Raw genomic sequence first — 13,122 nt, 5'->3', positions numbered from 1 at the left:
ATATCCACTTTAACCCTGTCTATTCCTCTACCACCAGATGTCACTATGCGCCTCCAGCTAGAGAATATGCCAATATTACAATGCGCAGCATTTTAAAGTTTGAGTTTCCATGATGATCATATCCATACATGATCACTTTGAGGACTAATAACAACGGGATGTTTTACAGTCAATCTAAACGTTTTTGTAATCTACCATACAGGATTGTTTTTTTGCAGTTGGTGTGTGGATCTGTGTAAATCTGTGTGAATAGCGTGTAGCACAGATTTGACCATTTAAACTTATTTACATTTGGAAAGGGCTGAGAAAAAGACTCCCTCTGGGAAGTGACACACAGCCTCTCTCTGCTAACACCTCTCAGGCTCTGGTGCGGTCTGCAGCCTAAACATTATATTCATGTGAAGGGAGAAGGATGCTGTGCTTAAATCTGCTGCCTGCAAGGACATAGCAAAAGATGAATCACTTTCATTCAATCTTTCATTCACTCCACCTTGCATTTGACTAGAAAGTGCTCTGCTTTTAGTCAAATGAGACAAAAGCCACTGCCTATTTTGTTCACAAACAAAGTACTTATAAAATGGATGCTTTTTTCCATCTGACCTGACAGACCCTTAGCTGTGTGTTGAAGGTCTGTCTGTCTGTTAGTGGCTATATGAGTTCATAGCAGAACAAAGGGTACAAAGGCCTACAAATCTGAGAAACGTTTCTCACTCTTGGCTTTGCTGCTTCCTAGAGCTGGGCTTCTCCATCTCTTCAACTTCCCATTGCGACACATTGAAGGAAATGTGCAAATGTTGGCCGATTCTTGTGAACACCTGTTATGTGATTCAATGTGGTTCGTCAATAGGCTATGTACTGACTACACATATGTACTGTTGTGTTATTTAGAAATAAATCACATTACTCTTACAAAGGCTACTTCAGTTACTACAAGACTACTTCTAATGATGATTATAACAATAGCATATAACATGATAATATGTAGGAAAATAATAATAAACTATTTCTCCTTCATCTATTTATTATTATTATTGTTGTTGTTTCATCATCAATACAGAATTAGATCATTTGATCATTTAATTGCCTTACATTTGTAAGGTTAGGCTATATTATGCTGGTAAATTAACTTACTGAAGTAGGGACAATATATTGCACATGTTCATGTTTTCATATGACAATATTCGCCTGTCAAACAGAAAACGCCGGAAGTGGGCGGTTAGAGAGGGAGAGAACATAGACGGTCCCTGCTATCTGGGATCCTTGGGAAGTCGTACCCCCCCCCCCCCCCCCCCCCCCCCCCCATTGAAGTTGGCATTTTAAATGGTTAAGGTAAGGGTTAGGTAAGGGTTATGTTTGATGTTAGGGTAAGGGTAGTTAGTATGTGTTAAGGTTAAGGTTTAGGATATGGACGTCCCAGGGATCCCAGATAGCACTGACTGATCCTAGAGGGGAGAGCAAGCGAAAGACACGAGAGAGAGAGAACGAAAAAAACTGCGTAGCGAACAGTTAGAAAGAGACGGGAGAGGTTCATTTTCTGGGTCGTACGTACGTTGCGGAGCTTTCCATTACTTTTATGCAAAAAAAGACAACTCAATTGATCGTCCCATCAAGGTAGGTTTGTTAACTATGTCAGCTTCGAGAAGATTTTGGACAAGCATATTTCGTGCAGACGGTGTCTATTGCGAAAGAATGTTCTGACAGCGCTTTGTAAACAAACTATGGTTAGAGTTGTGCGGCTCTGCCATCTGTTACGTTAGCCGAACGTGGTTATAATGTCCCCGACAATACCACATGTGAACCTACAAATATATATTTTTCCACTTTACAGTATTGATTGACTATATTGTTAATATACTATTTACTTTGTTATTGGTGTTTGTTGACCCTGTCTCCTATATATATCTCTATATATATATATATATATATATATATATATATATATATATATATATATATTGAATCAACAGGCTGAGTCCAACCCCCTCCTGGGAGTCAAGCGAGAACTCGAATACGCTAGATCATTTATTCTCTTCAACATTACACAATGTTTTTAACAGAACGCCTTGAAGGCTACATTATTAACATCATTTGCATGTAGGCTATAACACATGTTATTGCGGATCATTGAAATAGCTTGTAGCCAAGGTCAAACGCAAATTGGAATGTGAGTTTATTCTATCAAACCGTTAGCCAGCGCGAGGCGCATATCATGGTATAATGAATGTGCGTGTGGAACTCCTCTCAAGAATTTGTGTTGTAGCCTAACAGGTGAAAGTTCAACTTCTATTGCACATCTGTGTTAGTTAGGTAACTTTCGAATTTAGATAAGAACTAGATAAATACAGGATCAGTGCAACAAAGAAACTGAGTAGTAATCCACTGTAAAGTGTTTATGGAGATGGCACAAACACTTTACAGTGGATTATTTGGCAGAATGTTTTTCAGGGAGATGTTTTTTATTTTGTCCAAGTTTGCTGGTGAAAATGGGCGCGTACAGTTTCTAAATTTAAGGAATCATTTGACAAAATGTTAACAGCCATGTGATAATACACAACTGTGCACAATGACACAATTGCTACTGTTGGCCATATTGGTGGCAGACTTTTTATTTGGTGTTGATGTAACTGATGTGAAATGGCCCGGGTATGGGCGAGGGAACGGTCTAAAGTTATGCTGTTACATTGATATGCTGGTAAAGTAGCCCAATGTTTATCTTATTGCACCTGGAGAGCAAGGCATCCTGGCTATTGGTCAGTTGATGCAGTCAAGGTGTGACATTCTCTCTGCAACTGTTTATTGGAGTGTTTTATCCCAGTTGTTCTCCAAGCCTCCTTACCACAACTGAGTAAACATGGGTGTTTGGAACACAAACAATGGATTTCATTTAAGACGCTTTATGTCAATGATTCAAAATTAAATCTGGAATAAAACAAGCCACATCATCTAGTTGTTCTAATAGTCTCCCAATCCCTCATTGATATGTGTTAGTTAGTGTTTTACTTGTTTTATAACAAAATGGCCACACAGGATGCTGTGTAAAATGTGGTCAGTTGTCATAACAATGAAAACAAACATGAAAACAAATAACAAACACATGCTGTATGAGTAATTGCTCTGAGCGGGTGAATCAAATCATATTTAATTAGAATTGTTGGCCCTTTAGAACCAAAACTATCACTCTGTTTGCTTTCTTATTCCCCTCTTGTGAGAAACGAGCTCAACACATTTTGTACGCAATGGGCTTCAACTAACCTGAGATGAATTGATTCACACTGTGTTATCAAGGGGGCTCATTCACTTGTTTTCGTTCACAACTGTTGCTCTTGGGGTTAGAAGAAGCACCGTCACAGTATCGACCCATTCAGATGGGATAAATTCAGTTGTGCAACTGACCAGGTGTCCCCTTTACCGTTCCCTAATTAATGTCACTGAAGCCACTGATGTGTTGGCATTAAAATGCCACTGAAAGCAGTGGTTGTGGTTGTTGTCACTGAAGAGATGGACATGTCCCATAATTGTACACTGTGTGACTCACATGCAAAGGTATGCAATTGGAAACATAGTTGTTGGTGTTTAGCTGAAATGTCACCATGTACATTGACGTTATAGTGTATGACTAGACTGTCATATAGCTCAACCGTACAAGCACAGACAGGTCTCTGTATAAAGAAAATACCCCTAAATTGTTGATGACTAAAATGTCAATGTCACTGCGAGCTTTGAGTGGTGATAAGATTTGTATGTGTGTGTGTGTCTGTGTGTGTGTGTGTCCGTGTGTGTGTGTGTCCGCGTGTGTGTGTGTCCGTGTGTGTGTGTGTGTGTGTGTGTGTCCGCGTGTGTATGTGTGTGTGTGTCCGCGTGTGTGTGTGTGTGTGTGTGTGTGTGTGTGTGTGTGTCCGCGTGTGTGTGTGTGTGTGTGTGTCCGCGTGTGTGTGTGTGTCCGCGTGTGTGTGTGTGTCCGCGTGTGTGTGTGTGTGTCCGCGTGTGTGTGTGTCCGCGTGTGTGTGTGTCCGTGTGTGTGTGTGTGTGTGTGTGTCCGTGTGTGTGTGTGTCCGCGTGTGTGTGTGTCCGTGTGTGTGTGTGTGTGTGTGTGTGTGTGTGTGTCCGCGTGTGTGTGTGTGTGTGTGTGTGTGTGTGTGTGTCCGCGTGTGTGTGTGTGTGTGTGTGTGTGTGTCCGCGTGTGTGTGTGTGTCCGCGTGTGTGTGTGTGTCCGCGTGTGTGTGTGTGTGTGTCCGCGTGTGTGTGTGTTACAACCACAGTGAGTATGGACATTGATGTTTGTTTAAAGAAACTCAGATAAAGAAAGTCATTACTTCCTGCGATGCAGTTTGATTGCACCCCACCTTGTCCCTGTGTATCCTACCTCTTTCATGTTATAATGACATTATACACACACCAACTGACAGCAGCACAGGTCAGGATGCTTTGATGAGTGTTTTGCTAACCAGGGGTACCAGTCAGGTGCACTAGCAGACTTCCTTGACCCTGCCCACCACCCCTTGAAAAGTAATTGATTTGGTAGATGTTTTTATTTTTCTGGCCCCCTGCAGTTATAGTTTTGCCTGATGACTCATTCTGAATTGAACTCTGCTGCTCTATCGATCGCTCCATACATTCATGGTGGAGAAGAAATGGTAGTGGGTGGGGTGTTTGGCCGAAGTGATGTGGATGGGTAGTCAGGCTAGTTAGAATTGGAAGAGGAAGTGCAAACTCTAACATAGCCTATTAGCTGGAAAGGTATCTCCAAACACATTTTTGCTAGTAGAAGCTGTTTAGCTGGTTAAACAAAGGTTAGTCATATGTGTTGGCAAAAACTAATGTCCAAGTCAAGAATGCTTACCAGCAGCCGTACCTGCTTTTTTCAGTCTATGTCAGATACACCAGTGAGTGTAATTAGCTCCAATTACTGTGATTTTCTAAATATTAAAAGTTCAGAAATCAAGTTGACATAAACATTTGTTTATTCTGTTGTTGCTTGTGATGGTCATTTGTAATATTCGTTAAAAGAAGGATCCCCAGTTTAATACCCCTGATCTAGCTGAATTCTCTGACCCATATCTCCTCCACAGCATGTACCTTCCCCTCACAATTCACCACCCACAACCACTCCTTATTCCTCCCCCACCACTCACAACCACTCCTTATTCCTCCCCCACCACCCACAACCACTCCTTATTCCTCCCCCACCACCCACAACCACTCCTTATTCCTCCCCCACCACCCACAACCACTCCTTATTCCTCCCCCACCACCCACAACCACTCCTTATTCCTCCCCCACCACCCACAACCACTCCTTATTCCTCCACCACCACCCACAACCACTCCTTATTCCCCCCCTACCACCCACAACCACTCCTTATCCTCCCCCACCACCCACAACCACTCCTTATTCCTCCCCCACCACCCACAACCACTCCTTATTCCTCCCCACCACCCACAACCACTCCTTATTCCTCCCCCACCACCCACAACCACTCCTTATTCCTCCCCCACCACCCACAACCACTCCTTATTCCTCCCCCACCACCCACAACCACTCCTTATCCCCCCCCCTACCACCCACAACCACTCCTTATCCTCCCCTACCACCCACAACCACTCCTTATTCCTCCCCCACCACCCACAACCACTCCTTATTCCTCCTCCACCACCCACAACCACTCCATATTCCTCCTCCACCACCCACAACCACTCCATATTCCTCCTCCACCACCCACAACCACTCCTTATTCCTCCATTACCAACAACCACTCCTTATTTCTCCACCACCCACAACCACTCCTTATTCCTATACCACCGACAACCCCTCCTTATTCCTATACCACCCACACCCACTCCTTATTCCTATACCACCCACAACCCCTCCTTATTCCTATACCACCCACACCCACTCCTTATTCCTATACCACCCACAACCACTTCTTATTCCTCCATTACCAACAACCACTCCTTATTTCTCCATTACCAACAACCACTCCTTATTTCTCCACCACCCACAACCACTCCTTATTCCTATACCACCGACAACCCCTCCTTATTCCTATACCACCCACACCCACTCCTTATTCCTATACCACCCACACCCACTCCTTATTCCTATACCACCCACAACCACTCCTTATTCCTCCATTACCAACAACCACTCCTTATTTCTCCACCACCCACAACCACTCCTTATTCCTATACCACCCACAACCCTTCCCTATTCCTATACCACCCACAACCACTCCTTATTCCTATACCACCCACAACCACTCCTTATTCCTCCATTACCAACAACCACTCCTTATTCCTCCCCCACCACCCACAACCACTCCTTAATCCTCCATTACCAACAACCACTCCTTATTCCTATACCACCCACAACCACTCCTTATTCCTCCCCCAACACCCACAACCATTCCTTATTCCTCCCCCACCACCCACAACCACTCCTTAATCCTCCATTACCAACAACCACTCCTTATTCCTATACCACCCACAACCACTCCTTATTCCTCCCCTAACACCCACAACCATTCCTTATTCCTCCCCCACCCCCCACCACCCACAACCACTCCTTATTCCTCCATTACCCACAACCACTCCTTATTCCTCCACCACCCACAACCACTCCTTATTCCTCCACCACCCACAACCACTCCTTCCTCCACCACCCAAACCCACTCCTTATTCCTCCACCACCCTTTCACCATCCAGGGCTCTCTGACTAGTTGGGTACTCAACATCAGGTCATCTTGGCTGTTTGGTTTGAGGTAGAGATTGAAAGAAGGATGCTTGCAGTATTGATGTTCCTGACCCGAGTGCTCCTGTCATACCACGTTCACTGCTATCTACTACATCTCCCTGGGGCTGCATGCCCTTTAGTAGATGAGGACTTTTGAAAAATGAGTGTTGACTTTGGCTCTATATAGGTTTTATTACTTAGATTGGATTTTTGAAAGGTTTCTGGCTCTGTTCCATTTGCTCTTTGGCTGCTTATAAGTTCTGCTGTATCAATGTATTGGGCTTTCTGTCCTGATGCCTGTAAAGTATTTGTGGTACTGGGTCCTGTAGATTTTCCTTAATGGATTGTCTGCCCAGCTTCATCTGCACAATTTGGGATGTGTTTTCCCTCACTAAAATAAATAAGCACTTGGTCAGACATCAATAAAAACTGTTATGGTAAACCATCAAGGATTGTTTGCACCACTTAACCCTGACCCACTTGACATTATGTGAAGCGCTGCCTGGGGAGCCCACACGGTTAATTCAACTAGACTATGTTACTGGCCATTTCCACTGCCAAGACAAAGTTTCAGAGGTCGTGTTGGGTCTGGCTAGCGCGGACAGTTGGCATGTCGGGCACACATGAGTTGGATGGCACAACCTGTCCTAGGCAGGGAGGGAGCAGAAACAGACGCAGAGAGACCGCTCCAGAAACAGCAGGGGAACAGGGGAAACCCTATGCTTAAGGATCCCGTCTCTCAACAGGCAGGGCAGGCCATGTGGTCACAGCATGCCCGTGTGCTTAGCCAGGGTTCCCCCACTTTATCTCCTTCCCTGCTACCAGGCAAACCATGGCAGGGATACTGACCTGATGGGTCTTTACTGGAAGGGCTGGAGGAAAGAGGAAGATGAGAGGTTTTGGGGCATGGGCGGGTTGTTTTGGGGCATGGGCGGGTTGCTCTGATGCTGGTGAAAAGGGATGGTTAGTTGAAGTATTCCATTCATGCCTGTGATGAATTCATGGATGTAACACATTATAATTTTGTGGTTTCCATGGCGCTGTGAGGTCGCACAGGCAGAGAGCTCTGTACATATTGTACATATTTTAGGGTTGGACTCATTTAGTCGACTGCTCGATTGTTTGGTCAACAGGCTGTTGGTCGGCTGATATTTCTTGAGCCGAGCAGGTGCACAAGACACCTGTCTGATTCGCACCTGTGTCAGTGGACTAATCCAATGCGGAGGCCACAGCGAGGGCATAGTCCATCACTCTAAGACATGTGATACTGATATTGTATATGCTTGTATTATGTCAAAAATAATGGTGCAACACTAATATATCTAATATTATTTCATAACAAATGTTGGGTACGGTTGCTATGTGCATAATAGCAAAGTTAACCAGCATATTGGAATTGAGAACAATGTGGTGGAGGCAGCAGCAGCAGAGACAAGGAAACGGCCCTTGCCTTAGCCTAATTGTCAAAGAAAATTGAGTAGCGAGGAAATCCCAACTTAATTTGGTCTATAATCAATAGCCTAACTTAAATGTGTAAAGCATCCATATGCAGTGCCTTCGGAAAGTATTCAGACCCCTTGACTTTTTCAGCATTCTGTTAGGTTACAGCCTTGTTCTAAAACGGATTCAATATTTTTTTCCCTAAGCAATCTACACACAATATCCCATAATGACAAAGCGAAAACAGGTTTTTAGGAAAATTCAAAACAGAAATACCTTATTTACATAAGTATTCAGACCCTTTGCTATGAGACTTGAAATTGAGCTCAGGTGCATCCTGTTTCCATCGATCATCCTTGAGATGTTTCCACAACTTCATTGGAGTCCACCAGTAGTAAATTCAATTGATTGGACATGATTTGAAAAGGCGCACACCTGTCTATATAAGGGCCCACAGTTGACAGTGCATGTCAGAGCAAAAACCAAGCCATGAGGTCGAAGGAATTGTCCGTAGAGCTCCAAGACAGGATTGTGTCAAGGCACAGATCTGGGGAAGGGTCCAAAAAAATTCTGGTCCCCAAGAACACAGTGGCCTCCATCATTCTTAAATGGAAGATGTTTGGAACCACCAATACTCTTCGTAGAGCTGGCCGCCGGGCCAAACTGAGCAATTGGGGGAGAAGGGCCTTGTTCGGAGAGGTGACCAAGAACCCGATGATCACTCGGACAGAGCTCTAGAGTTCCCCTGTGGAGATGGGAGAACCTTCCAGAAGGACAACCATCTCTGCAGCACTCCACCAATCAGGCCTTTATGGTAGAGTGGCTAGACAGAAGCCACTCCTCCGTAAAAGGCACATGACAGCCCGCTTGGAGTTTGCCAAAAGGCACCTAAAGGACTCTCAGACCATGAGAAACAAGACTTTCTGGTCTGATGAAACCAAGATTGAACTCTTTGGCCTGAATGCCAAGCGTCACGTCTGGAGGAAACCTGGCACCATTTTCAGGGGCAGGGACTGGGAGACTAGTCAGGATCGAGGCAAAGATGAACGGAGCAAAGTACAGAGAGATCCTTGATGAAAACCTGCTCCAGAGCTCTCAGGACCTTAGACTGGGGCGAAGGTTCACCTTCCAACAGGACAACAACCCTAAACACACAGCCAAGACCACACAGGAGTGGCTTCTCAGAATGTGGCCCAGCCAGAGCCCGTACTTGAACCCGATCAAACATCTCTGGAGAGACCTGAAAATAGCTGTTCAGCAACACTCCCCATCCAACCTGACAGAACTTTAGAGGTCGGCAGGGAAGAATGGGAGAAATTCCCCAAATCCAGGTGTTCCAATAAATTAGCAAACATTTCTAAAACACTTTTTTTTTCTTTTTCACTATGGGGTCTTGTGTATAGATTTTCAGATATATATATATTTTTTAATACATTTTTGAATAAGGCTGTAACGTAACGTGGAAAAAGTCAAGGAGTCTGAAAACTTTCTGAAGGCACAGTATATCTACAGAAATAAGACAGATTTAGCTTCTGTTATCCTGTTTGAGTGTTTGTTTAATAGCCTACTAATTCCGTGAGCACCAAGCCTCATGCAACGGCAAAATGTCAGCTGAAGCAAATTCCCAGATTCCGCTTTTTGATCTCTGCTATGCTGTGATGAAGGCTTTACATTTTATTTTTGTTAGAACAGACTTTTTTATAATTTATAATTTATTCAGTGTTGTTTACACTTCCAAACCGTCAGAAAAAAATGATATTGTAATCTAACAGCACCTGTCATTGCTGTAATGAAAAGCACTATACAAATACAATCTGTTCTTATTATGAAGATTATTGTTATTAATAATCTTACTCGTAATATTAATGGTGTAAACTGTATTTGGGAAAAGTTCCCGGCTTGGTTATCAGTCATTAATCCCTTGTCCTGTCAGAATGCCTTGAGTCAGGAGTCACACAGTCACAGATTATCTCATACAGTTGAGGAGAGGAAGCCATCCAAGCCAGGTGAAAAATACATTTTTACAACCTGTGTGTTGTGATAATTGCATTGTTTGCTCTATAACCTGTTAGTCCATACGCCTTGCCACTGTGATATATACGCCTTGCCACTGCCTCCACTACTCCAGCACCATTTACACTTCAACATTTCAACATCATCAAATCACCTCTGCTTAGTCTAATACAGACAGTATTAATAAGATACCAAAAATAGTTTAGTTCAATGAAAGCCAAATGAGATGTGGCTGTCCATGGTTCTGATTTCCGTGTGTGTGTGTGTGTGTGTATGCGTTTGTGCGTGCAAGTCGAAAAAAACATGTTGACTCGCCCTACTTGTAGAGAAACAACCAATGCCATCCTCCTCTCTTTCATGACTCTATCATACAGTACACGCTTTTAGTTTTTGTTCTCGTATGCTACCTGGCTAAAATGCTTGCTTGCTAGCCTAACTTCCTTTCATGGCCAACGATGCACCAGGCCAGCTAGTTTACATTAGCGTACTACATCTAGCTACATATTGAAGTTTCATCCTCTCAGTCCAGGGGCACAATGTATGGTTAGATCAGAATCGCTGTTATAGTCATTGTCCAGTACGGAGAATTAAGTCAAACCACAAGTCCAAATCCCTATCTCCATCCTTGGCTAATTTAGCAAAGGGACGATTTTAGCTAGCTAGCCACCGGAGAACAATGACAATAAGATTTGTTTTACTGTAAATTACATGTTGCTTCGGATGTGATGTGATTCGTGTGGAGCTAAATCCCAACTGGCTTCCCACACTTGACACTTTTTTTGGCGCGCCAGGACCATTCACAGTTGATCTCACTCAGTTTATCTCAATGCCGATTGGCTATTATTATTTTATTCTTTGTCAAGGGAAGCCAAATGCTCGCTGGCTTCCCTTGCTTTCAATTCTATGGGCGGCAACAATGTCATACTCTTTTAAACCAGACAGCATCAGATAGATGGCCTACACATATTGAAGGAAAATGCTGAAACACAGAGAGGGGGGGGGGGGGGCGGCATCTCTTGGCGTCCATGAATACACGCCACTGGAGGAGGGAGGGAAGGAGGAAGAAAAGTGGAGGAGGTGTTGATAGGAGGTTGAAATTGTCCATGTTTGACCATTGAATATCGTAAAGGCTGTTATTGGTGTAGGATAATCAAATGTTAGATTAGGACTAAGAGGGGGTTCCAATTTGAGCAGGAGGAAGTGTTTCCCAATCAGAGTGCGGTGTCATGTAGGCTACAAGGAAGTGGGCGCCTTCAACATTGAAGCCGACTTTAAAGGCGAGTCGAGACTGACTGATCTACAAATCCCTGTGCATCTAAAAAAACGACTCAATCTTAGTTGTAGATCAGTCAGTCACTATTTACCCATGATGCATCGCGGTGTTAATGATGTCAAACACAGCCATTGAGTACCTCGGTGCGTGGCGTGGCCTTTTTCACATGGCCACGGTGTTGATTGTTTTCTTTTTACATTCTCTCTCGTCTCTCCTCTCTGCCTTTAGCTGAGTAACAGTGTGTTGTCCAGTCCAAGCAGAGATCAAACCTCACTAGGGTGAGCGTGAAACGGGTCGAAAATGTTTTCAAGCAGAGAGAGGAGGAAGGGAGGAAGAGAGAAAGACAGTTAAAGGGAAAGAGATACTGTAGTAGGGGAGGAGTCCCAGGGTCTATGAGAAAGCATGTGGCGGTGAAAGCAAGGCTCACGCTAACCCCCACTAACCCCTACCCCCACCAACCCCGCCCCTTTCAGTTGGGCAACAAACTAATCCTATCGTCACATGACCTCCAGAGCTCTCAGCCTTGCCTAGAGGCAGGACTGATCGGTCTGTCAAATACATAATGTAGCCTGGGTCACGGTTGACAGCTACATCACATTACTCTGAAGTTTGTATCTAGTAACACTAAATGGGCTACATTGTTAACAAGAGGTTTATCATCCAACTAAAATCCTTCCTTTTTAAAATGGTTAAAATGGTCAACAACATCATCAACACCCATGGAGTTGGCTCACTCCTCCTGGTCTTGATGTGCCAGGGCAACGTATCTCTCTTGTCTCTCTCTCTCATTCACTGTATTTCTCTGCTAGACTGTAAAAAAATATATGTATTTGAAAGATTTCTCCCTCCCTCTGTGTTGCGCACCAGACACTGAGACGCGTGATAAGGCCTCCGGATATTATCTTTATGACACACAAGAAATGACCAGCGCTCTCGAAGAAGGTCCCTCTCAGCCGTCGCTCTCAGCCAGCCATGGGAAGGTAGCATGCAAATTAGGGAGGGCCATGTGGCTGTGAGCATCACGTTTTTCCTAAAATGTCGCTTGTGGATATTGTTGTTTTCACTGTGATTCCGCGTTTCTGACTGAGTTAAGCTGACTGGGTTAAATGTGATATGTATTTGTTAAATGTGATGGTCTTTGGATGTACTTTACTTAATTAACTTTTACTTCTGGTTAATTCCTTCTTAAATGTCCTTTGGTATTTTATTGGGGTTGTTGCAATATGCTAATTGAATGCAAATCGAAACCAGAATTTCAACCTATTCTCAGTTCTTTGCTGTAAAGTAAACACACATGAGTAAGAAGCTACAACCACTTCATACATTCAATAGACTCTAAACAGGAGCAGGCATTTTCACATTGAACCAATGCTCATTTGCATTCCCATAGCATTTACAGTATATTCTTAATTTATTTTGGGGGTTCTTTTTACCCCTTTTTCGTGATATCCAATTGATAGTTACAGTCTTGTCCCATCGTTGCAACTCCCGTACGGACTCGGGAGAGGTGAAGGCCGAGAGCAATGTCTCCTCTGAAACACGACCCTGCTAAGCCGCTCTGCTTTTTGACACCCTGCCTGCTTAACCTGGAAGCCCGCCGCACCAACGTGTCAGAGGAAACACCGTACAGCTGGCGACCAAAGCCAGCCTGCATGTGCCCGGCCCAC

The 13,122-nt window shown here is 44.0% G+C and overlaps 1 protein-coding gene across 2 annotated transcripts in view; it reads left to right on the top strand.

Annotated features, from left to right (window-relative positions):
* Positions 1 to 1,443: 1,443 nt before the first annotated feature.
* LOC109897291 (signal transducer and activator of transcription 5B) overlaps positions 1,444 to 13,122 on the top strand; it is a 96,913-nt gene continuing 85,234 nt past the window's right edge. For both annotated transcript variants that reach the window (XM_031834015.1, XM_031834016.1), the window contains exon 1: positions 1,444 to 1,611. The gene's annotated coding sequence lies outside the window, so the exon portion shown is untranslated. The remainder of the gene's footprint in view (positions 1,612 to 13,122) is intronic.

This window comes from Oncorhynchus kisutch, linkage group LG10 (assembly GCF_002021735.2).
Source record: "Oncorhynchus kisutch isolate 150728-3 linkage group LG10, Okis_V2, whole genome shotgun sequence".
In the NCBI taxonomy this organism is placed as follows: Eukaryota; Metazoa; Chordata; class Actinopteri; order Salmoniformes; family Salmonidae; genus Oncorhynchus; species Oncorhynchus kisutch.
The sequence above is the reverse complement of the archived record's forward strand: the minus strand, read 5'-3'. Positions and strand labels throughout refer to the sequence as shown.